Raw genomic sequence first — 23695 nt, 5'->3', positions numbered from 1 at the left:
GAGAGATACTCCTTCAACTCTTTCATCAACTGAAGGCTTCATAAAGCTATTTGGGTGGTATGTGGATTTCAGTCAGGAGCAGCTTTGTTAATGAAAAGCAAACCTGATCATTCATCGTAAAAAATGTCATCGCCAATTCTGATTGATTTCAAGAATGTTTATGTAAGGTGTTTAAGCACATAACGGCGTTTTTGCGAGGTTGCTGTGTTATGTTACGGAGAAAACGGAGAGCCGCGAGAAACGATTTATTTTGCCTCGTAAGGCTGAAAACAGGCCATTTACCACTGAAAACCGACTGGTAAGCCTTCTTAGTTGCTATATCCTTTGAGAGAGAAAAAGAGAGAGAGAGAGAACAACTTTATTGAACCAAACGTACTTGCGGTGACTACGTGCCGGGCGGGGTGGTTCCCTCTTCACGGGACCCATATGCTTCCGCGGCTGCCTGGCCCCTGGAGATCAGGACAAGCTGGTCTTCTAAGGCGGGGCTGGTTAGCAAGGTCTCCCATCGCTCGTGAAGGGGTGTGGGAAAGGTGGTGGAGGGTTGGGTAAGGGGTGGGGGGATGGTCTTGGTGAACTCGCACTCTCCGATGACGTGCCGGAGCGTGCGCAATTGCCCACAGAAGCTACACACTTTCTGGTATCTCTTGGGGTACATTCGGCTTTGGAGATAGGGTTGCTGGAAGGATCCTGCTTGTATTCGCCAATAGATCGTTTGATGCGCTATGCTGAGCGATTTGTGCGGTTCGGGATACCACCGTCTGCCCTCCCTGTAGTGTCTGGTGATGTCTTTGTAAGAAGCGCCTGTTTCTTGCTACTTTCTATTGGAAGCCGTTTGTGGATTAAGAAATGTATGGTATCGTGTATACCAAACCTTTATGCACGTATTCAGTTTACAAAAAGATAAAAGCAAACCTGAAAAGTGCTAAATGCAGCGTACTTCAGTGCAAACAGTATCACTATTGAGCACTTGTATACCCATTCGTTTGCCCATAACAGGCGGCTGCAGAAAACTAACGCAGAAAAGCATGCCCAAGGAAGTCGGTTGAATTGTTTTGCTTCAAGAAGGTGAAATACAGGTCCGATGTGCAGCGCTTTTTTCTGCCTGCAATACCGTTAAGGCTAAGAGCACGAAGATTCATGAATATGGCTCATTCCGAAATTTGGAAGCAAATTCATCACCTGAAGGACTGACTGCGTGTACTTTCTCATCATACGGCATGCCCTGAAGACAGTGCAATACTATATCAACTTTGGATCCGCGTGGCCGGAACTGTCAAGGACTTGTTATGGTCAAGCTGTCTGCCGGCAGTGTGCTCCTGGAAACGGTCATCTGATGGAAAAAAGACTCAGCCACAGAAGCTAAAGTGCCTCCGGGATGTCACCCTAAAAAGGAAGCCGAATCAGTGTTGAATTGTGGACCAAAATGTTGTTGTGCACCAAAGACTCACCCTGTCGGTTTGGTATCCATGGTTAGAAAAGTGGTGGCCTGTGCTAGCCATCATGCTAAAGAGAGGTGCATTGCTAAAGGGATCGAGCGCCTTCTACGCGGTATTATAAAACCAAATCAAAGAGGCAGTCGTGTCAAAGATACTGTAAAGTTCCTGCGTGACAATGACGTGGCCTCGGCTATGTCTGACAAAGAGTGTGGCTTTGTCGCCATAGAAAAAGGCATGTTCTTGGGAAACGTTGATGATGCGCCGAAGAAAACCTTTGTGCTTACTCAGGCCAATCTTGTTCAGGTAAAAAGGGAAGCTCTGCGAATGTGTGATGAGCTGAATCTGACCAACCTAAAAAAAGACTTAGTGGGAGCTAAGCGTGATTCGTTAGAAATGTTCTACACTGCAAAAACCCACAAGGAAGAGATGCCATTTCGAGCTATTGTCACAGAGAAAAACTCTTGGCAGGGCGTGTTGTCGAGGTTTTTACAAGAGCAGTTGAATGGCTTGCATATGAGGGATCCATTTTTGGTACGTAATTCAGATGAGGTGGTTGGTTTTTTTTAGGAGCTTCAAGCGGCAGAAGGTGGTATTTTTGCTTTTTCCCTTGACGCGAAGATCTGTTCTACTCCATTCCAAAAAAACGGCATAATGTGCGCGGTGCAGGAGCGCAATGATGAAAAAGTGGGCTCTTTCCTTTCAGAATTCTGCTGGCATGTCTTGTGATAACTTCATGTCCCTGTTAGACTACTACCTGTCATCTACTGTGGTAATGTCCCAAGATAGCCTAGTTGTGCAAAAAAGGGGCGTGTGCATTGACTCATATATTGCCCCGGGCCTGAGTGACCTATTCTTGGCAAAATGCGACCGACAGATATCTTGTCACCGTAAGAATAGCTCTGTTATCAAGGTATGCGATTTTCTTGTTGTTATGGAGCATGCTCAGCATGGTGACCGAGGAAGAATAATTGCGGATGTGTTCCGCATTTTCGCTGAGTGTGCAGAGGGTCTAAAGTTCACACACGAGATGCCGGAATCGGGTGTTCTGCAGTTTTTGTACGTGCGCCTGCTGCTTGGGGATGGTTAATTGATTGATTGTAGGGTTTAACGCGCCGACGCAACGCAGACGATGAGGCGCGCCGTAGTGGAGGGCTCCTAATTAATGTTGACCACCTGGGGATCTTTGGCGTGCGCCGATATATCGTACACACGGGCGTTTTTGCTTTTCGCCTCCATCAGAAAAGCGGCCGCCGCGGCCGGGAATCGAACCCGCTACCTCGTGCTCAGCAGCGCAACGACTTACCTACTGAGCCACCGCGCCGGGTTGCTCCTTGGTGATGGTCAGCCGTGTTGGCAGTATTCTCCTCGTAGCCAAAAGGGCATCCTACCTTACCGGTCGGCCCACGCGAAGCTCGTGAAGCGGGGAATAGCAAATAATACTACGAATGCGGCACTCACTAGGTCATGCCCGCACAAAATGCAGTCAAGCTTGCTGCATCAAACTGAAAGATTGCAAATGGCTGGCTATTCATCACAAATAGTGGATTCCGTGGCGGAGAGCCTTTTGAAGGAGGCGAACAGCGCTAACGCACCAGGTGTGGATGGCCTGAGAGAGAAAATCCCTGTCGTGGCTGTGCCATGCGTGCGCCAGGTGTCCCACCACCTGAACAAGGTCGGTGAAAAATGTGGTGTGCAGGTGTTTTTCTCGGCTCCTGAGAAGCTTTAGAATATGGTGCGAAATGTCAATGAGCCATGCAATGTGACCTGCTGCGTCACAAAACATGCAACAAAGTTTGTGGAGTGCGCGACGGGTGTGGTTTACCGGATCCGTCTGTACTCCAAAGGGTGCTACGTCGGTCAAACCGGCAGGTGCCCCAATGATAGGCTGATGGAGCACCGCGCAGCTGTGAGTGCGCAGATGGGAGCTGGCCACCTTGCTGACCATTGCCGTTGGTGCTGGTGCATTCCCAAATTCATGCAGATGAGCGTCTTGTTTAGATATCGCTCTCAAACTGATGGGGAAGTCTTCGAGGCTTTTGTGCTTAACAGGGAGGGCGAGAACTGCGTCAGTGCCCCATCTTTGGCACCTTCATACAGAGAAATCCCCTTTTTGGTGAGAGAAGGGGTGTCCATTGATCATGAGCAATCGGCGACTGGTGTGCACACATGTCGGTAAAGATCATGTCCTTTAATGTTTCCAAGCGTTGTTTGTGCCTAAATGTAAATATGTAAATATGATAAGAGCGAGTGCAAACATTGCGCCGTTTCATTTCCGCGGAGTTATGAGCTTGTTTGTTTGTTTTTTCGAACCATGTAAATATATGCTTGTTTTCCTGTTCCCTTTTGCATACACCAAGTTGAAGTCTAGCGTGTGTTTCGTCGTTTCTTTCTTCGTCCTTTGTTAAAATTCGCTAGAAGTATGTGTTCATTAGTCAGTAACCAACTTCTTCTTCCTTCTTCTTCCTTCTTCCTTAGTAACAACGTCACTGAAAAGTATCAGAACAGATGAGTAAACCGTTATTATCTTGTCAAAGTAATCGCAACATAAAAGCGGCAAATTGGTTACCCTAATAAGAGTGATATACCTCTACTTCCACAAATCGAATAGGACCTGTGTGCTTCCTGCGACAAGCAAAAAGCACGTTGAAATTCTCGCTACACCTAATGCGTCTCAGTTCCCCTGTGTGGAAGAATTTATCCCTAAGGCATACAGTCATCCGGGTTACGTTGAAGAAAACTGGTGCATTTTGAAAATGCTCCGTAGACGAACCACCCAGAAATCATTCTTTAACACTGAATGTCAGTTTGCCTCTTTTATTTGGTACCGCAACAATCATACCTAATTATTGTGCTACCGTGGGTCCCGAAATGTGTGGTGCGCTTCATTAGTGGTAGCTGTGAGCGATATTTGAGCGTCCAGAGCACCAGTCTCTCACTCGTCATTATTACCTGAAATACAGAGAGAAGGATGGCTCCTCTCACCCTCCCACACAAAATGCACTGAAGTCAATGCAATTTTGACTAACCACAGGCTCCACCATCTCATGTCAAGTCGTGTACCTAATAGCCCTAGCTGCTTACGTCTTCATAAAAAAACTAATGGTTTTATTTATTCAGCCCCATCCACCGCTGGGGTACTCTGCAGTGGCTTTCCTGCATACATTATTAGCATGGGCGGTAACGCGGTTTTTCCAGGAAAATAAGGCAGCTTTGTGCTTTGTTTACATATTATTGCTGAGAATGTTTGGAAATATAGAAGTGCATAGAAAGAACAACGTTCTCCGCGCGTATGAGTACGAATGGCTCAGGATTAACAGTTTTAAGTATAGTTCTCCCGAGCGAAACCAAGCCACTACACACAGTGTTCCGTGAAGCATCTTTTGTGCGTGAGATTTCGCAGACTGCCATGTAGGTACCTTACAGAATGATTGTATTCATCCTTTCTCATTCAATAAAGTGCACGCACCGCCAGCCAAGCTGGCGCACCATCAACGACGAGACTGAAGCAAAGAAGCCGGCAAAGCCCCGAGCAGCTTTATAAATAGCGACCTGCCCATCCCGACCAAGAAAAATGGGAGCCAGCATGCCGAAAAACTGAAGTGTACTACAGGGACGACGCTGTCCGTCAGATGAGGATACGTTTAATCTCCAAAGTCCCCAGCTACGGTTCGCTCGCATTGGGGCCTGCGACTGCTCGCATAACAAAATTTGGCTACAATTCACTCTGTCAAGGTGGAGAAACTGCGAAGGTGTAAACGAAACCCGCAAAGATTACCCATGCGACGTTCGTGAATGCATAAACGAGGCTCAACAGAGAGTGAAAGCAGAGACTTTGGTAGCCGTTGCCTGGCTCTCACGGGGGCGAAGTCCCGGACGCAGCAGCGACGGACGAAGAAAAGAGAGAGGAGCGTCTGACGAAGTGTGAGGCGAACGGCACGCGCGGCTATGCCATCATTTCCCTCACTGCCTCCCCCTTAATCTTCTTTCACAGCGCCCTCCCCACCCGAGACCCTGTTCCGTTCGCCGCAAATCCATACCATGTCAACTCCGTTGTCATACATTAGGCGGTTTTCCCCTCACACGACGGCTTTGAATGAGCGCAGGTGGTAGACCCGCTGCTGTGCTTTTAAAGACGATAGTCTTTCTTGGGCTCCTTAAACCCAGAAATTTTGGTCTGTCTGTATGTCTGTATGTCTGTCCGTCTGTCTGTCTGTGACTCAATTCAGCCACCCGGCCAAAGCAAAACAATGCCTGCCCATTAGTCTTCTATAGTCACAGCTAAATCTACCCGTCTATGTCCGGTGTAAGGTTCATACTTGTCAACATTGTTGAAGAAGAACAAGACATTATGCAAATGTGAGACAGCAAATCAATACAGAAGTGATATTTGCAGTGTTCCTTTATAAAAAAATCAAACATGCTTGCTTTTGCGAAATTAAATACTTCATCAACTGCAGGAAAAGAATTCACTTCACCGTCGCCTACTGTCGCCCACGCCACTATAGCTTCTTGCGCCATTTTAAGAAATCAACCGGCAACAGTTACGAAAGGTTCCACTAGATAGGTTCCACGTTCTGCTTGCAACGCACGTGGAGTAGGGAAACGCGGTTCTATAAACGTTGAAGTGGGGCGCCTCGATTAACGCGCGTGTCCGCCGTACAGCAGCGTTCGCATCGAGACACCCGGTTTGGAGCAGTGGAACGCGGGAAATTCAAAACGATTTAAGCAAACCTTTGGCGTCTTTACCTTGGGAGGAGCGCGACGCAAGAGGAACACCATGAGAGGTGAGCGGCAAAGCGAAGGGAGGCATTTACTTCGCAATAGCCGATAAAGACTATCGTCTTTTGACGACATTTGCAACGAAAGGAGCAGATACGCGGCCAATTTTTTAAGTACACCATCTCTCTCCCTGCTTCCTCTTAGAAGTGGGCGTAGTAAATTTGGAAAGATGAGGGGGTATCTCTCCGTCACATTATTGTAGACTAGGTTCTGTTCCAGGCGGTGCCATCAAGTCCTTTAATTTAGCCTGGGAGTTTCTGCTGACCCAGACAAAACATTTCCTTGGCTAGTACAGTTATACTGCTTCGTAGTGAAATTCGCGGTCATATTAATCATTGGCGATTGTACCGATCACTTCCTATAACACCGGCCAGAAAGGAGAATCCACGGTAAAGTTAAGAGCCGTTTTCTAGATATGTCAACTTCAACGTACAGGGGCCCCAAAAATTAAATGGAGCACATCTTCATTAAAATAATTTATTGATATCTTATGCACCGGCCAGCATAAGTCGATAATGTGCTTCCCGGTTTTAGTTTAGAATGAATTTCTTGAAAAGTGACGTTGAAGCTGCTGACTAGCCACACGGGGTCGAAGTCCCGTCAAAATGTCCTACCTGTGCTCCGTTTACTTTTGAAGGCACCTTTACCAACGTCAACTACACCGCTACCATATTCAACTATTCGACTGGCATCCATTATTTTCGAACATTTCTGTTCATTCAAACACACGGAAACATTGTCGACTTTCGCTTTATGTCGAGGGGCTTTCTTTTGATGTGAACCACAACTGTGCGCGCGCACAAGTTCGCCGGGAAGGCTAGAACTTGTATCAACACCCTAACAGGGCCATTCTGCGCGTAAAAGCGCCGTCATTCTTGCGGAAAAACGTTTTTTCCAGAAAAGGGAGCACTAATCGTCGGTAACCTTTTCAGCGGGAGTGGAGTTTTCACCATAACTTAGCGCCACGTTTGTAGGGTCTCCGTCGGAGTGCCTTACAAGATCAACTAATGGCAATAGCAAACTGTGGCACGGCCGACAGCCGGCCCCCGTAAATGCTTGCCGTGGGAACCACAGTTGTTTTCGGGGTATCTTTTCGAGCCACTGTCCTGGTACCGAGGCGACCGGAACCTTGTGAAAACATGTGGCCTTTACATGGAACATGCCAAGCTTTCTCAGCTGTACGCAGCAAATACCATCACATATATATGCACTGAAAGTACCATGCAAAATTATTTCAGCATTTTTCAGCATATTCTCTCGCAAAATCATCTGTTTCGGCTATGCTGGTCGCCGGACCTCCTGCCTCAGTCAACTATAAACTACCACCTAGAAACCAAGACCGCCCGGAAAATTTCTGACGCCCAGTTTCTTTTGTTGTTGTTGTACTTCTGCTATGCGACGTAAGGAAATGGGAATTGACCACACGCCAAGTTCTTCTTCCTGTAATTTATTTTTTGACGCAAATACCGAACAGAGCGAGCAACGTACTTAAAGCTCATCTTTTCTGTTGAATCTGTTCTGTTGAAACGGGCCGAATAATTTGGGGGTTTTCATTCTTGTGGATTTCCGCGCTAGCGAGCGCGTAGAACGCCATCAAACGCGTTAGCAAAGGGTAGCAACTATGAAGAATTGTCCACGGACAATTTGCGCGTGCGCGCGCGTTCGGTGGACGCAGGCCAGGTGCTTGCTTTTGCCAGCTGCTCAAAAAACACTTTAGTTGAGCCCACCGTCGAGTCCACAAACGGTGGGCACTTTCCCCAGCGTTAATCAACAAAGACTGAGCTCAACGGACCGAGAGAAATACAAAATAATAGCGATGGCAGGACGACCACCCGCTTATAACTGGGGATTAAATGCAGCGGCAGGCGATGCAGTGGCGTCGAGAAGAACTAAAAAAATTAAGCAAGCACACCCTAACTCGTAAGGCTTTGAGGTAGCGAAGCTGTACCCAACCCTCACGACCATCACGACGGTTTAAGCCCATGATTCCAGCCGATTTGCTTCTTCTCGCGCCACCCCAACGACATTTACTCCATTATTGTTGCTCCAGCTGTGAGCTTAGCTCATTTTTTGGAAATGAAAATCATGGGACATCACCATGAAGAGGCGTACGATATGATGTGTGTTTCTCTTCCCGAGCAAGTATTGCCACGTTTACAGCCAATGGAGTCTTTCGCGTTCCGAGCAAGCATTGCCACGATTACGGTGAACACTGGGGATTTTTTTGGCCAACCTTGGCCAATCTTCTTAAGGGGGTATGCTCTGTTTGGCAAACGTGCGCCTGCAACGCGGGGCGGTCGCCCCGTGGCACGCATACGTTAGCGCTCGCCCTTTTCTTGATATTTTAACTGCCTTGCGGTCACCGCAAATTGCCCAATTTCCATAAGTGGATATTCTTGTCTTGACAAACGGGCGCAGGGTATGCTGGGTGGTCGTCGCGATGCACGCAGACGAACGCTAGGTATTTTCTAGGTTGGGAGTTCCCTTTTTTTACTATACGCGGCGTCAGATCGTACCACTGGAGTAAGGGGGGCGTAAATATCAAAACAAACTCAGTGACAATTTTCGTATTAAAGTACGCTAGGTAGGACAACCAGAAAGTTACTTTTGCGAAAAAAAACAGCGACTGCTTTACTCAACGTATCATTAAAGTTAGATTACGATGTTTTATACACAAATTTCTATACAAATCACTGCTACATAGGTCTATCACCAGGTGCCACTTCGCGATGATTTCGTTGTGCCAGTTCCCGTCATTTTCTACGAGTGACCATTAACACAAAGTTTAAATGCATAAGTTGCCCCTCATCTGCTTTTTCCCGGTCTTTCGTTCCACGTACCATAGTAGAGTGGTACAATCTTCCATCACATCATCATCATCATCATCACCAGCCTATCTACGCCCACTGCAGGGCAAAGGCCTCTCCCATTATTCTCCAATTGCCTCGGTCCTGTGCCAACTGTGACCAATTTATCCCCGCAAACTTCTTTATCTCATCTGCCCATCTAACTTTCTGCCGCCCCCTGCAACGCTTGCCTTCTCTAGGGATCCACTCTGTTACCCTTAATGACCAGCGGTTATCTTGCCTTCGCATTACATGTCCTGCCCACGTCCATTTCTTCTTCTTAATTTCTACTAATATGTCTTTAACACCAGTTTGCTCCCTGACCCACTCCGCTCTCTTCCTGTCCCTTAATGTTACACCTATCATTTTCCGCTCCATTGCCCGCTGAGTTGTTCTCAATTTAAGTTGAACCCTCTTAGTGAGCCTCCAAGTTTCTGCCCCGTAGGTGAGTACCGGTAAGATGCAGCTGTCATACACTTTCTTCTTCAGCGACAATGGTAGGCTGCTATTCATTATCTGAGAATGTCTGCCATATGCTCCCCACCCCATTCTGATCCTTCTAATTATCTCTGCCTCATTGTTTGGATCTGGGGTCACAACTTGGCCTAAGTAGATATATTCGCTTACCACTTCCACTGCCTCGCCACCTATGTCAAACCGCTGTGCTGTCCCGAGGTTATTGATCATTACTTTAGTTTTCTGCATATTAATTTTCAGTCCCACGGTTCTACTCTGTTCGCCCAGTGCGGAAAGCATGCTTTGCAATTCGTCCCCCGAGTTACTTAGCAAGGCAACGTCATCAGCAAATCTGAGGTTACTGAGGTATTCTCCATTAACCCTTACACCCACCTGTTCCCAATCCAACGTTCTGAATACTTCTTGTAAACATGCTGTGAATAGCATTGGAGAGATTGTGTCTCCTTGTCTGACACCCTTTCTTATAGGTATTTTACTGCTCTCCCTATGGAGCATGATCGTAGCTGTAGACCCATTGTAGATATCCTCTAGTATTGTTACATAATGCTCATCTACCCCCTGGTTCCGTAATGCCTGAATGACTGCTAGGGTTTCGACCGAGTCAAATGCTTTCTCATAATCTATGAAGGCTATATATAGGGGTTGAGTATACTCAGCGCATCACATCCATCACATATAGCCGCTCAAAAAGCAACACAAAACTCAGGAACTAATAAAAAAGGCAAGTTAATATTTTGCTCTAATTTGTATTTTTGTTTTCCTTCGTTCAAAACGTGCACTAAATTTTTTGCATCGTATTTTCTGTTTTTGTTGTGCTGATAGGTAGTACATTGTGTTCGCCATAAAATTTGAAAAAATTGCATTAAACTCCTGTTTTTTATTTGTTGGTGTTATGTAATAAATTTTTCGTTACGTAATCATTATTTTCAAACTTACAGTGTGTATTGTTAACGCTTTCAGTTTGAACGTTCGTGTTTTGTTTTGTTTAAGTTTTTACACTTCCTTTCATTGCGATAGTACAATAAGCATATAAAATAACCCTTCTGTGTAATGCCACCGCAAGGGAGCCTTTGTGAGTTGTCTGAACACATACATAAACCTTAGTGGCGTTGAGACCGTTTCGAATCCTTTTAGATATTGTGTGCTCCCCTTCTACTTCATCAAAAGAAAAAAAAGAACGTGGAACAATACCTGTTCAAGGAAAGCCATGGCAGGTTTAAACTAATGATGTAATAAACAAATAGAGTTAAAATGCAATATTCATTTCAGGGGAAAAGGCGGTTCGCCATGTAAAAGAACATTCCACTTTCCATATCTTCGGGCAAGGGGCACATTCCGCGTGGCAGAGTAATCAGCAAACTCGTGGAGCAAAGATTCGATATGTTTGCTGTGTAGAGTATCTGCATGGGATTACAAGATAATTCCTGGATTCTTTGAAGGGACGCTGAAGACGTTTTTAAACAATGTGCGATTCCGTTCGCTAATTGAAGTTTGGTGTAACTATGCCATGTTCCTACCACTGTAGGTGAGTTTATGCGACTTTATCCACTAGACGTTCAATTCAATAGTGTTATCCTCCTCTTTGCGTCATCTTAGCTAATATTCTATAACATAGCGTATGACGCTCACTCTTACAGGCTTGGCTGAGCCTTCAGCGCGGCTCTCCGACTGTCCGACAGAATCAGTCGGTCGGCCACGAGAGGGTCGCCTCAGTTCGTTCGCTCAGTTAAACTAAGCCACGACAAGATTCGCACCCGGAAGAGTGCGACTTTAGTTTGTTAGTTTGCAGACTGTATCAAGCTTAGCTAATTCGATGGAGTCAAAGTACCGCCACAGGAGAGCACATGCGGCGTTTCACTGACTTCGATTCAATTGAGTTGCAAGCTACATATGCCCTTCTGACTGGTACGCTCGTGGAAGACCTAGGCCAATTACAGGCGTGAAGTTAATACAAGTAATAAGGGATTAAAGCCAACCAAATTTTTTTCTAGAGTGAATTCGAAGTAGGTGAAAGCGCCTATTTCCGTATGGTGAATAAACACAGCGGTCAGCAGCAAAACCACACAATTTCTACCGCTTCAAATTCCTGCGTTAGGAACAATGTCGGTAGTAATAAGATACTTGTGGAGATTTGGTGCATGTCTAGAGCACAAACGTTATTCGAGAAGCACTCGTCTAAGATTCTGGAATGCTGAACCATAAAAAATGGCTGCGGCTTCGCTGAGCTAACCCTGGATATGCAAGCCAAATCTTCTCCCAGCCTGGTAAAGTCTCGGTTTTACTTGGTAACGTTTGATTTAATTCCAAAAAAAAATGTACTATTCGTTCAAATCCCGCCCTCGTAAGCGGTTGTGGTTCCGTTTCCGGCACTTTCCGAGAGGAAAGGCTAGCCCAGGGATGCCCACGGGTTGGTCAGATGCCGCTCGCCAACGACCGCTCAAAGCCCAACGCCCAGAGGAGACGGCCCGGCCTCGCTCTCATTTATGGCCAAGCTCATATGTACGCGGCCATTCACGTGGGCACGAGGGAACCAGCTGCGGAAAGCGCATACGCTAGGCCACAGCGCCGGTGGCAGCGACGAACGCGACGATTGCAGTGGCGCAGCACGGTTAGCCACGTGATATGTTGACAAGGGTGGGGTTCAGCTGGGTATGGTGCAACGGGCAGGGCGCCAAGGGTAGGGCGCAAAAGTTTGGGCGTGGCCGATTGTTCTGACGCCCTCGATGCAGTGCGTTGCAGAGAACAGGTTCGAATCCCCGACTGAACGTGTTTGAATATTGAAGCTGTTTAGGGGCTCGTAATGTTCGTTAATGCTCGTCCCTACAGTTGAAGGTACTCCAATGGGCCGACGGATTGTGCCAGTGACTTGGCGGCCGTACAGTGAGCGATCTTTGTCGTGCGCGGGGCACGCAACACATGTCCACACCCCTAATCATCGCCACCTGCAGTCGCATCGCGCAGAACGCGCTTCGCGTGGGCTGTGTAGTTTTTCATTGAATTGTGCGAAAATCGGTTCTCCGTCAATCTTCGACGCTGTCAGCGGACTCATATCATCGTAGTGCGCCTATTGACGCTTGTTTATGACAAGCTGGTGCGCTCTCGACGAATTCCGCACTCTTTCCAGGACGAGCGGGCTAGCGAGCTCGTTAGGTTACGCCTCGCGCGATCTAAGAGGTTACCCTCACAAAAATGGATTACGAATTTCTGAAGAGTTTTCATGGAGATCTTATGGAGTCACAAGAAATACTACAGAAACTCATCAGGAACTCTGAGCTTATGGAGTTGCCCCCATAAAAAATCTACAAAATTTTTATAACTACTTCTCCACAGAAATTCATTAAGAGCTAACTCTTCAACACCTCTATAAATATTCTGTAGAATTTCTACAGTCACTTTTCCATAGAATCTCTATGAACTTAAAGACCTGAAGGCCTCTTAAAGACTGTAGAATTTTTGTTGTGACTTCCCCATAAAAGTTCATTAGGAGTGAACTCTTCAACATCTCTATGAATTATCTGTAGAATTTCTGCCGTCACTTCTCCATAGAAACTCTGTGAACTTAAACAACTCAAGGCCTCTATGAAGGCTCTGTAGAATTTTTGTTGTGACTTCCCCATAAAAGTTCATTAAGAGCAAACTCTTCAACATCTCTCTGAATATTCTGTAGAATTTGTACCGTCACTTCTCCATAGAAGCTCTGTGAACTTAAACAACTCAAGGCCTCTATTAATACTCTGTAGAATTTTTGTTGTGACTTCACCATAAAAGTTCATTAAGCTTCCACTCATCAAAGCCTCCAAAAAGACTATAGAATTTCTACAGTTAGTTCTCCATAGAAACTCTGTGAACTTTAACTCAATTATAAGCCAGCTCCCCAGCACTTTTATTGTTTGTCATCATAACTCGTGTGTACCAGCGGCCGTCCTTCCATCCAGGCAATATGATACACGCGCGCACACACACGTACACGCGATTCACGCGTCGCGCGAGCGTCGGCGTTGATCGGCGTCGCCGCACCATCACGCAGGAGAGCTGCAAGAAGCCGCAACCACATGCAAACGCATGGAACAGGCGAAGTCATGCGTCAACCACTGCGTCGACGAACGTTGCTGAGCACGTTTCAATGAACTCGATCTGCAGGACTTTTAAATTATTTTTGATCGTTTATGAGCAGTTATTTCAATTGTTTAAATGCAGTAATTAGCATTCTAGATTTGCCATACAAAATGCACTTTCTTTGCTCTACAATAATGCTGATTGATTGATTGTAGGGTTTAACGCGCCGACGCAACGCAGGCGATGAGGCGCGCCGTAGTGGAGGGCTCCGGATTAATTTTGACCACCTGGGGATCTTTAACGTGCGCCGAAATCTCGGACACACGGACGTTTTTGCTTTTCGCCTCCATCAGAATAGCGACCGCCGCGGCCGGGAATCGAACCCGCGACCTCGTGCTCAGCAGCGCAACGCCTTAGCCACTGAGCCACCGCGGCGGGTCTCTACAATAATGCTTGCGGGCCATTTTTGAAAGTTGCAAAATGTATTTCAAGTTATCACAGTCAAATCTGAACAAAACAACACAGCCTCATGAACAAAGACGCACTTCGAACAAATTCCTTACAACTTGATGTCCTACCTAGAAGTAATGTACAGACTGCTTGATGACTTTAAAGCGTGAGCAAAACAAATTTTCAGCGCTGCCTTGCTACTGAGGTTAGTCAGACTTAAAAGGCAAGGTGTCCTGGTACCCTTTGTTTACGCCAGTACAAAATAGGTGTTCTAGCTATCGCCAAAAAATAACCGGCACTTTGTGTGAAGATTCGAACCTTTGACCTTCAAAACATTAGCCCAGTAAATACCGAACCTCACGGAAGGAGGTAGGGACTTAGTGCAGAACTTCGTATACAAGCGACGTTGCCAACAAGCCTTCTAAGTTTCTTTTTTTTTTGGGGGGGGGGGGGTCATTGTCGTCAAATATGAACAAAATGTGATAGGATGATGAACGAAGACGCAATTAGCACAACTTTACTTGCTACTTGATTTAACCTGAGTGTATGTACCGACTGCAGCTTCATGAATTCAAAGTGTGAGCAAAGCAAATTTCGTGGCTGCCTTGATACTGAGGGGACCGTCGAACGTCACTTGTAGGTTAAACTGCAAGGTACTCTGCCTTTTTTTTTTGTCTATGACACCCTCATTGCACATTGCAAAAAAAAAGGGTTTTTCCACGATTCGAACCATGGACTTTCAAAACATAACGCAATTGTCCAAGCTCCTAACCACTCGACCACGCCGGGAGGAACGTGTGGGCGCAAGAATTTGGTACACTAACAGAGGCTGCCAACGAATATTGTCGGGTGATTCGTTTTGGTCGTATTTGACAAATTTCAGCTGTGATAACGCTTGTTTCTTCCACACCGATCTTGGAGGCGAGGCCAATTATGCTAATAATGCAAGTGATGTAACCAAAGCTCCCTTATTTGAGCCAAGAAAAGCAATCGCGCTTCATCGTTCCCCCTATGCAAGCTACGGTAGCCGCGAATGAAATTGAATGCGCCGCTAGATTTATGGCTTTAATAAACTTTGTTCGTTACGCACCGATCTTGCAGACAAGCCCATAATGCTAACACTACAAGCGATGTAGCCAAAGTTCCCGTATTTAACTCACAAAAAGCTATCCGAAATCCCCGGTCTCCCCGGTCTCCCCGATGGAAGCCAAGCTAGCCACGAAGGAATGCGCACTTTCGAACAGAAATAGCTTGTAATTTGCCTCAAGGCACACGATTACCGTAGGTTAAAAAGAAATTGATTGTTTTCTGCGAAAGTAATGACCCCAAACCAGGAGATGGACATGGAATCCGGACGATGTCGTCTGCTTTAGGATGCTTCCTGGCGCTCCCGCGTCAGCTCACGTCGCCGTGCATTTGCCGACACCGTCAACGCGGGGCGATGTCGACGCGCGAAAGTGCGGAAAATGCGCTGCTTGTGGTAGCGGCTAAAGTCCCTCGATCGGCGTTTTTAGTAGCGGCCTCAGAACAAATCGTAAAATTACGGCGCCCGCAACCCCACGCCAGCTGTATTTCCACCGTAGACCCTGAAATTGCCTTAAATGCCGTAATCTACATTGTCGGTACAATTACTGTTTCCTTTAAATAACCCCCACGCTCAAGCTTTTCTTGTATATAATTGGCAACTAATATCTGTATTTACCAGTAACTTGGGCATTTATTTCGCTACGCGTTTTTTTTCAAGGTGGGTGTCATTTCAGGAACTAGTTTTTCCCTCGGACGAACATGAGACAGGAAAGTGCTGCGCGGCGAGCCCGACCGTCCCATCTGCACTCCGTGCACACCCGTGCTGTTGACGGCACGGGTGTGCACGCCTTCAACCTTCGTTGTTTCGGTGATTTGACTACCATGGATTTATCTACCGGCCGAAGAAATACTGCGAAGTAGTGAAGGTAAGTGAGTACTAGTGAACTTTGTTTTCTTGTCATATGTATTTATCGTAGCAGAGTTGCTCACGAACTGCGGTCTGCGTAAGCGGTTAGTCCTAACGATTTCAGTGACTCGCTTTGTGCGTTGCGCAGATCTGTCCGTAGACCTTTGTACCTGGCCGTTGCGTGTGTAAACAGAATCAATTCTCACGCAATTTCTAGCACTGTGTTTGGTGAAGTGTGTGTGTGTCCTGTTCTGTTTTGCTAGCCGAATGTTTCGATATGATATGAAATGAAATAAGGGAAGCTGGAGAGTGCGAATATGAGAATATGAGTGCGGATACGAACATAAGTGTGTATGCATTAAACGCAAATCGTGTACTTTTAGCATGATATGCACTCTTGGTTTTTGTTTCGTTTGCAGATGCTGTTTTTTTTCCCGTCATGATAGTTTTCAGTTAAAAAACGTGCACAATAAATTGAATTATTGCCGTGCGTGTAGCATTAGAATAAAATAATAAATCGAGTGATTTCCCAGCGTACAGCATTAGATTAGAATGCCATCTGGATGTTTTTTTCGCGTTTCGATTGAATGATTAATCTTTTTGAACGCTCAGTTTGGTCGTGACATGTTGGAATGAACAAAGAGTATGGAACCCGAATTTATTTGTAACGTCAGAACTACACGCATGTCGTAACTGGTACAGTAGTATGAGTAGCGCTGGTTGCGCTTCGTACTCTTACTGTAGCATCGCAAACGTAAATTAACCATTCAGAACCAAGTAAAAATATTCAAGAATGGCTGTTAAATTTGGGTCACTTACGGAATTTCCAGCTTAATGAATTTTAGTGTGCAACACACCTTGGTGATCAGAGTAACGCAGCATTTGGGATTTCGCAGGTTTAAGGCAGAGTATGATTCTGGTGTCTGGCCTGTCGTTTGCTAATAACTTACATGTTGCAGGCTGCTGACTGGTGCAACTTGCATTCAAAATGACTTCTTGGTGCGGCCTACTTCAAGGACCGAGGCTGTTTCCTCATCGGGCACCGCCGACTGTTTGGCAGTCTATGCAAAAGTGGGTGAACACGTTTCTTTTATGGTTTTTACAGACCTCGTCTTCCTGTTACATGCACAACGGAATTTCAGTAATCTGAAGTCGTCATTTTTTCACTAGGGACTCTTTGAAGGTGTTTAAGCAATCTTACACCAGTGCTGTTTTTGGTGACTATTTGTGCAGATTAGATTTTTTCCGACACAACGTAGCACTGCGAATGCTTGATGTAGATTTACAATCTGAACGACACAAGGTACGAGCTGACTATCATTTGTTTATTGCACACTAAATGTATGTATATACTGAACTTTTGTGGAGACGCAGATGTGCTGCTGAATCTCAAATGATGCCAACCATTTCAAGAGGCTCTTTCGGCCACGGCAGCCAATTTTGGAATGAAAGAAAAAAAAAAACGAAAGTGCCGGCACTTCACTACCGCACCCCTTAAGACCAGCTATAGCTTCAGCGCGTAGAACCCCCAAGTTGGATTTCTAAAGGCAGATCATCCCTCTCGTCAACCGAAGCAGTGCGCGTAATGATAAAAAAAACTTAAATATGCATGAAAAAACTTCAGACCGATTCAACTTAACAGTAGTGCCCTGCTGAGCATCCCTTCATAAAAGCTTTATTGACCTTGTGGGCTGGTTGGTATCTGCTTTGCCCTAAAATCCTAGCCCCACTGAATTGCTGGTCACGATTGCACGCCCCACAATGGGGAGGAAATGGTGGGCAAGTGGGCCAAATCGCAATTTTACCTGTCGCAACTGGTCAGTGCCCATTTCGTCGGCTAAATCATTAATGCATTGTGTGACGCAAAGAGAGAAAAATAAATCTTGGTTCAACACCTTACACACATTTTTTTCTTTTGGATGCACATAGGAATGTCGGGAAGTTCGGCCTGTTCGAAACGCCTGGCATTATTAAAGCATTTGGGCACCAGCGCGATATTTCAGTGCATATATACATTCTTTGTGTTGATGAACAGCTGAGAAATAGCACTTGTTCTTGTCCTGTGTTTTTGCAATTGTGAGCTTAGGTCCAATTTTCATGCTGTTTTTTTTTTCATGTTTTACAAGCGGCAATTTGCCTGGTAAAATATTCTTTTGCTAGAAAACTTTTTCAAGCAGCAAGCAAGTTATGGCTTTTTGCAAAATTTAATTGAAGGATTTATTGCTCTGTTTATTAGGGTTGACGGGATTTGACTACTGTATTTAATGTAAATTGTGAACACTTTCTACTCAATATTTAGTGCCAGTGTACGTTTGGCTGCTCCAATAAGAGCATGAACAGTAAAGAAAAGGAAATATTTCACATACATATTTGTGCCTGATGACTATTCTGTGGGCGTGCGAAGTTTGGTTGGTTATAATTGTCAGGTGACGACTTATCCGTAGCCGTGCACGTTGATAGAGACATTTGAAACTTAAAAATTATTAAAAAAAATTTCTGTTGTCTTTTTTGCTGCTATTAAAGCTATAAATATGACAACATGCATTACCCGTACCTGTGGCTGTTCAAACTTCCTTCACAGATCTCTTCATACACAGTAAGCTATTAGTATAGCTCCAACTTTGAAATATTTGGTTCAATGCTTACTTAAAATTTTTTGGACAGAAATCCTTGTTAGGGACTTTCACGTAGTGTGTAGCAATTGTAGTTTATTCGTCTTCATTGCGTTTCTTGCAATTGTGCCTGTCTATATCCTCAGCACAAAACCGACAGCACAGAGGGAAAAGAAAACATGGGACAAGCTCTGAATGTCAACTAAAATAAACTTATTGGAGTTGCACAAAAATGTACATCCAGCATGCATACAAAATATGAGGGAAACTTAACCCAATAATGCCCGAGGCTTTCATCGGGTTAAATTTTGTTTTTGTGCATCTATTGGCGGCATATTTTTGTGTAACTTCAGAGCCTGTCCTGTGTTTTCTTGTCCCTTTGTTCTGTATGTTTTGCACTGTGGAGCTGATCATTTACCAACATTACTACAGTTGTACATTTTGGTTTGTTGGCGCTGCTCATGACAAAATAGTTCACCCATTGCTTATTTTTGGTCTGCTTTGGCTCACGTCTCTCCACACGGACAGCATCCTTTGTTTTATTTTTGTTCTATTTGGCACCCTTTACGGCAGCACAAGGCAGGTCGTTTTTTGTGCCGCTTAGTCTCCTCCTTTCAACAGTTTTTTAACCTGCATTAATTTTTTCGTTGAAACGAACCGAATATATTTAAGGAAGCTCTGTAACTTTTCTTTGTGAATTTGTGTTTTTCCTTATGTCTGCCCAAGGCCGCCTTGCCAGCATACTAAGCAGTGTTGACGTGAACCACGCTACCAATGGTAGTAGGTTGGAAGAGTTTTGCTTACATGTATTTCGTCTTCAGGCTAACTATTATGGAATGTCCATCATGTCATTAGTGGTTTTTTGCATTGGAAAAAGCTACCGTGGTAAAAAACCATGAATGAAAATTTGCTCGAAGCCGTACAACACTACGTGTTGCTAGCCATAGAATACTATGCGTTCAAAATAGCTGGCATCTGAGCATAAATTGTCCATAAATTACGGCAACTTGTTTCTTGCACATCGTTCAGAACAGTGGTTTTTAATGTGGATAGTATTTTGGATATTTCTCGTCTATCAAAGCGGGGGATCCACATGTTCGCCCGCTTAAGCGGGGAATCAAACTTTCCTTCGCACGTCTCAGCAATGAATGAATTGGAAAGCTAAAAAAACGTCAAGGCATTGCAAAATAGCTGATGATAATTGATAGAGAGCAGACATCGAAGCTGCATAATAGCTGCTTACAACAAAATAATAATCAGTACTTTTTACACTTAGTGAGCCTTCCTTGTACAGCATTGGTCCTGTGGACATCTATATTGCCTAAAACAAATTGTTGGGCTTCTCATGTGTGCCAGCTACTTACAACTGCACAAGACATAACAACGGACATATGCAGAGAATGAGAATGACAACCGCATAGGTGTCCTGTGTATACAGGCGCACAAGCTATTTAGCTGTCCAAACATTATTCATAAGTGAACCCAAGTCATTGGTGCTTTTGTTGGATAGCTTTTTTTGGCTTTATTAGCCAAACTTTATTAGCCTTCAGTCATTTTTGCTGGTGCCGAACGTCTGGTGACATGAGGTGGCTTTTTATACTGAGAGATCATGTATATGTGAGCAAAATCTTTTGAATTACTACCACTGCTGGTACGGTTCATGTAAAAATAATTTAGCATACATGCAACCTTAAAAAATTCAAGCAATGACACAAGTATTCAAATGAGAATTAGTGTATTCTTGCTAAGAATTTATCATCAAATTAGCATTTAAGGAAATTAAAAATGGGCTAAATATCAGCATCGAAGAGAGTCAAACTAAAAACAAAACTTCAGCAAAAAAAGGATATTTAAAAAAAATGGTACTTTTGATATGTTGTATTCTGATATCAGCTTGCTTTTTCTTTCTTTCCAGCCTGCACATGTGCCAAGTTTGCCGTGCCACAGCAGCTAATCAAGGCGACCCTCCTGTCCGTAGTCACGGAAAATCAAGGCTGTCGGTCAGTCAGCTGCATAGTTTTGTCTCAGAATTAAATCGATCGTGAGTCGCTGAGCTTTGTCTCTGCTTGTATATTTCAGCAGCTTTGACTGGCTGGCCTTTCAGCTAGCTGTCGCTGGCTGACTAAATTATCAATGCTGCTGATTTACATCTTGTGACTGCCAAAAATGCCCCTATTTTGCCCAATAACACTTACTTGCAGCAAAGTGTAAAATGTGTAATTATGTATCAATTTGCTGACCTAAAATATTCATGTAGTTCAAGAAACCCATTACAAAAATGGCAAGAACACGTCAGGAAGTACGCAGAAATAAATGACGAAGCTCCGTAAGAATTCGTCATGAAGTACATAAGATGTCATCATAAAAGCCATAGAAGTGCATCAAGAAGTACACATAAATCTACTTAAAAAGGCTGCAAAAATACATCAGAAGTTCTACAGAAAATCACTTGTCAAACTCTCTACAGAAACTCCATGAGAAGTGCATCAAGAAGTACGCATAAATGTACGTAAAAAGGCTGCAAAAATACATCATAAGTTCTACAGAAAATCACTCGTCAAACTCTCTACAGAAACTCCGTGGCCAAATACTTGTTGAAACACGTCAAGAGCTCGTCAAAAAAATTCTTCACAAACTCTACAAAATCTCTACACAAGAGGAAGACAAAACTCTACAGAAATACATCAAAAACACAACAAGATTTTTTATGAGGGTAGGCCTCGCACGATTGCGTTCCATGCCGGGATCGTCTGCCGACGAGGATCGTCTGCCCACGCGGAATCACCTAGTTTTCACTCAAGCGCACCGAATGAAAACACGATGCTCCACGGCTCCAGCGAAGGTGACAATTCAGACTGGATCTACGTCGTAAGCAAGGCTCACCAGAGACGACTGCGCAAGACAAACAATGATAGGCCTGACCGCAGCGCCTTCACCTCCGTTTTCGCCGCTGATACGCAAAGCCGTCCCCAGGCACAGGCCCCTGCCCCAAGACAACTTTAAGTCGCTCTGGTTCCCACGAGGCGGCCTCGAGCTTGCGAACGCAGAAATGGCCTAAATTTCCCTGGCTCTGTTGAACACGGCCAACTTCACCTGGCGGCAGGCTAACCTCAACGTTCACTTAGATGCCGTGCAAAATATAGTCACAATCAGCACGCTGTCTTAAGATAGACGCAGCCAAGGCTCTAAGCAATGTGAAACAACTCAAGATCATCAACACTATTCATTCCGTCACGCTGTATGGAGTAGTACCCGATGACGCATCCAAGGGACTCATTCGGGGAGTGCCTGTGCGCTTTTCCGAAGCCGTGATCCTTGCCAACCTTGACCAAAAACAGTGCTAAATCTACGCTTCTCGCAGGCTTGTCTAATCTAATGTGGTGGTACTCACCTTTACCTGACTCGAGGTTCCGTAATCTGTAACATCGTTCGGAACGGAACATTGTTCGCTATACAAAAAGGCAGTCCTCGTTCGTACCCTATGCCACAAAACCGGGCATCGAGCCACAGCATGTCCACAGCCAAACCTCAATGTGTCCCACCAGTCAGGCATTCGATAACCTAAACAGAGCCACACCTGTGAGCCACTGCGCACCCTCTGCGGCGGCTGCCACCTGACGGTGCTGCTCCAAGCGCTTCTATGAGCCTCACATCCTCCGAAGGAGAGAAAAAGCCAGGCGCCAGGCGGAGGGGCAAGCAACGAGTAGGGGCTCTACACTGCAAGGCGGGTGGCCCAAGGACCGCTCTAGTACCCCTACCCAACGGAGGCGCAAGAGTACGAGCTCCAGGTGTAGGTCTACCTCCCGGAACCGTGCGCTCAAGCCAGACATAACCACTAACAAGCAGGTGAGCTGGCCACAAGTTGTGTCTCCCACTTCTCCCAGTAAGCCGAACTACCCCCCACCCCGCGAACCACCCCCTACCCCGTGCCAAGAATGCATAGCACAAATAGCAGCACTCCGAGCCAGACTTGAAAGAATGCACAACTCCCAAACGGGGATCGTTCCATACAAACGCCGGAAACATAATCGCCCTGACCCAGAACAATCAGCACAAATATACACTGCCCCCCTCCCACATTATGAACAACAAATGATCCACAAAGTACGACATTCGAGGGTCCCGCTGCAAATGAAGTCCAAGCACCAGATGACTTGCAAGTCGACCATACCCAGTGGTTTCAGGCAGCCATAACAACCGTAATGAAGACGTTGACGAAAAACATAGATGCGCAGTATAGTGCCCTATGACAGGACCTACAGAGATTACACCAAGACGCACAAGTATTCAAGCAGGATGTACAGGCCCTTAAAGGCCAACTGCACTCAAATTTCCATCTGGACCACATTTATTTTTAATAGGTAGTAAGTACTCCCAAATCATCTAGGACACGAGTGGTAGCCCCGTGAAACACCTCGTTATTCAACAGAAGCTTCTAAAAAAATTCACCTATTCCCCTAGGGGTACCCTGAGTAGTATGTGAAGCAGCCATGGGGTCGACTCAAGTTCCCATTAGTTTTCAGTTCGATCGCGGCGTTGCGGGAGGAGAATGAGGGGAGCGGAGCGCACGCGAGTCATTTATACCCCGGGGGTACAGTGCGCCACCAGAGGAGTATGCAGCGGCTACCGTCGCGCCTCTAACCGTAAGCTGCTTCGCGTTATCGCGCGCAGAGCCGCACGTGTTGCTATTCGTTGCGCGATCCCGGAGAGGAGATGAGCTTTGGAGAGGAAAGGAGCAATGCAGGAGAGGAGAGGAGTGGAGAGGAGGGGAGAGGAGGGATGCCGGAGAGGAGAGGAAATGAGACAATGGGAGGAGCGGAGGAGAAGGAGGATGCGCATGCGCAGTGGAGGTGTGGACCCCACACAACGGGACGCACAATGGCGGAGGGAACAGGCGCGACCATAAACTGCTCCTTTTAAAGCTCCGCCGCAGAACACGTTGCACCTGCCGGCGGATCGCGTAAACAGCCATGACGAGCCAGTGACGTTTCAGCCAACGGGGCTTCTTTTTCTGGCCAGAAACGCAGCTGGAGAACTGGTCGAGCTCTGCTGCGCACGCGTCACCCACTTGCTGCCCCGTGCGCACGTAGAGATTGCACACAGACT

General features: G+C 45.7%; 1 long non-coding RNA gene across 1 annotated transcript; it reads left to right on the top strand.

Annotated features, from left to right (window-relative positions):
• The first annotated feature begins 15882 nt into the window (after positions 1-15882).
• Positions 15883-20640, top strand: LOC144180587 (uncharacterized). Its single transcript, XR_013324461.1, has 3 exons — positions 15883-15996; positions 16937-17048; positions 20505-20640. It is a non-coding gene; the product is annotated as an uncharacterized LOC144180587 (long non-coding RNA).
• Positions 20641-23695: the final 3055 nt, after the last annotated feature.

The sequence above is a fragment of the Haemaphysalis longicornis genome, unplaced genomic scaffold (assembly GCF_048455015.1).
Source record: "Haemaphysalis longicornis isolate Haplotype H1 unplaced genomic scaffold, Haemaphysalis longicornis Haplotype H1 scaffold_4, whole genome shotgun sequence".
In the NCBI taxonomy this organism is placed as follows: domain Eukaryota; kingdom Metazoa; phylum Arthropoda; class Arachnida; order Ixodida; family Ixodidae; genus Haemaphysalis; species Haemaphysalis longicornis.
Note: the sequence above shows the minus strand (reverse complement) of the source record. Positions and strands in the feature narration are given on the sequence as shown.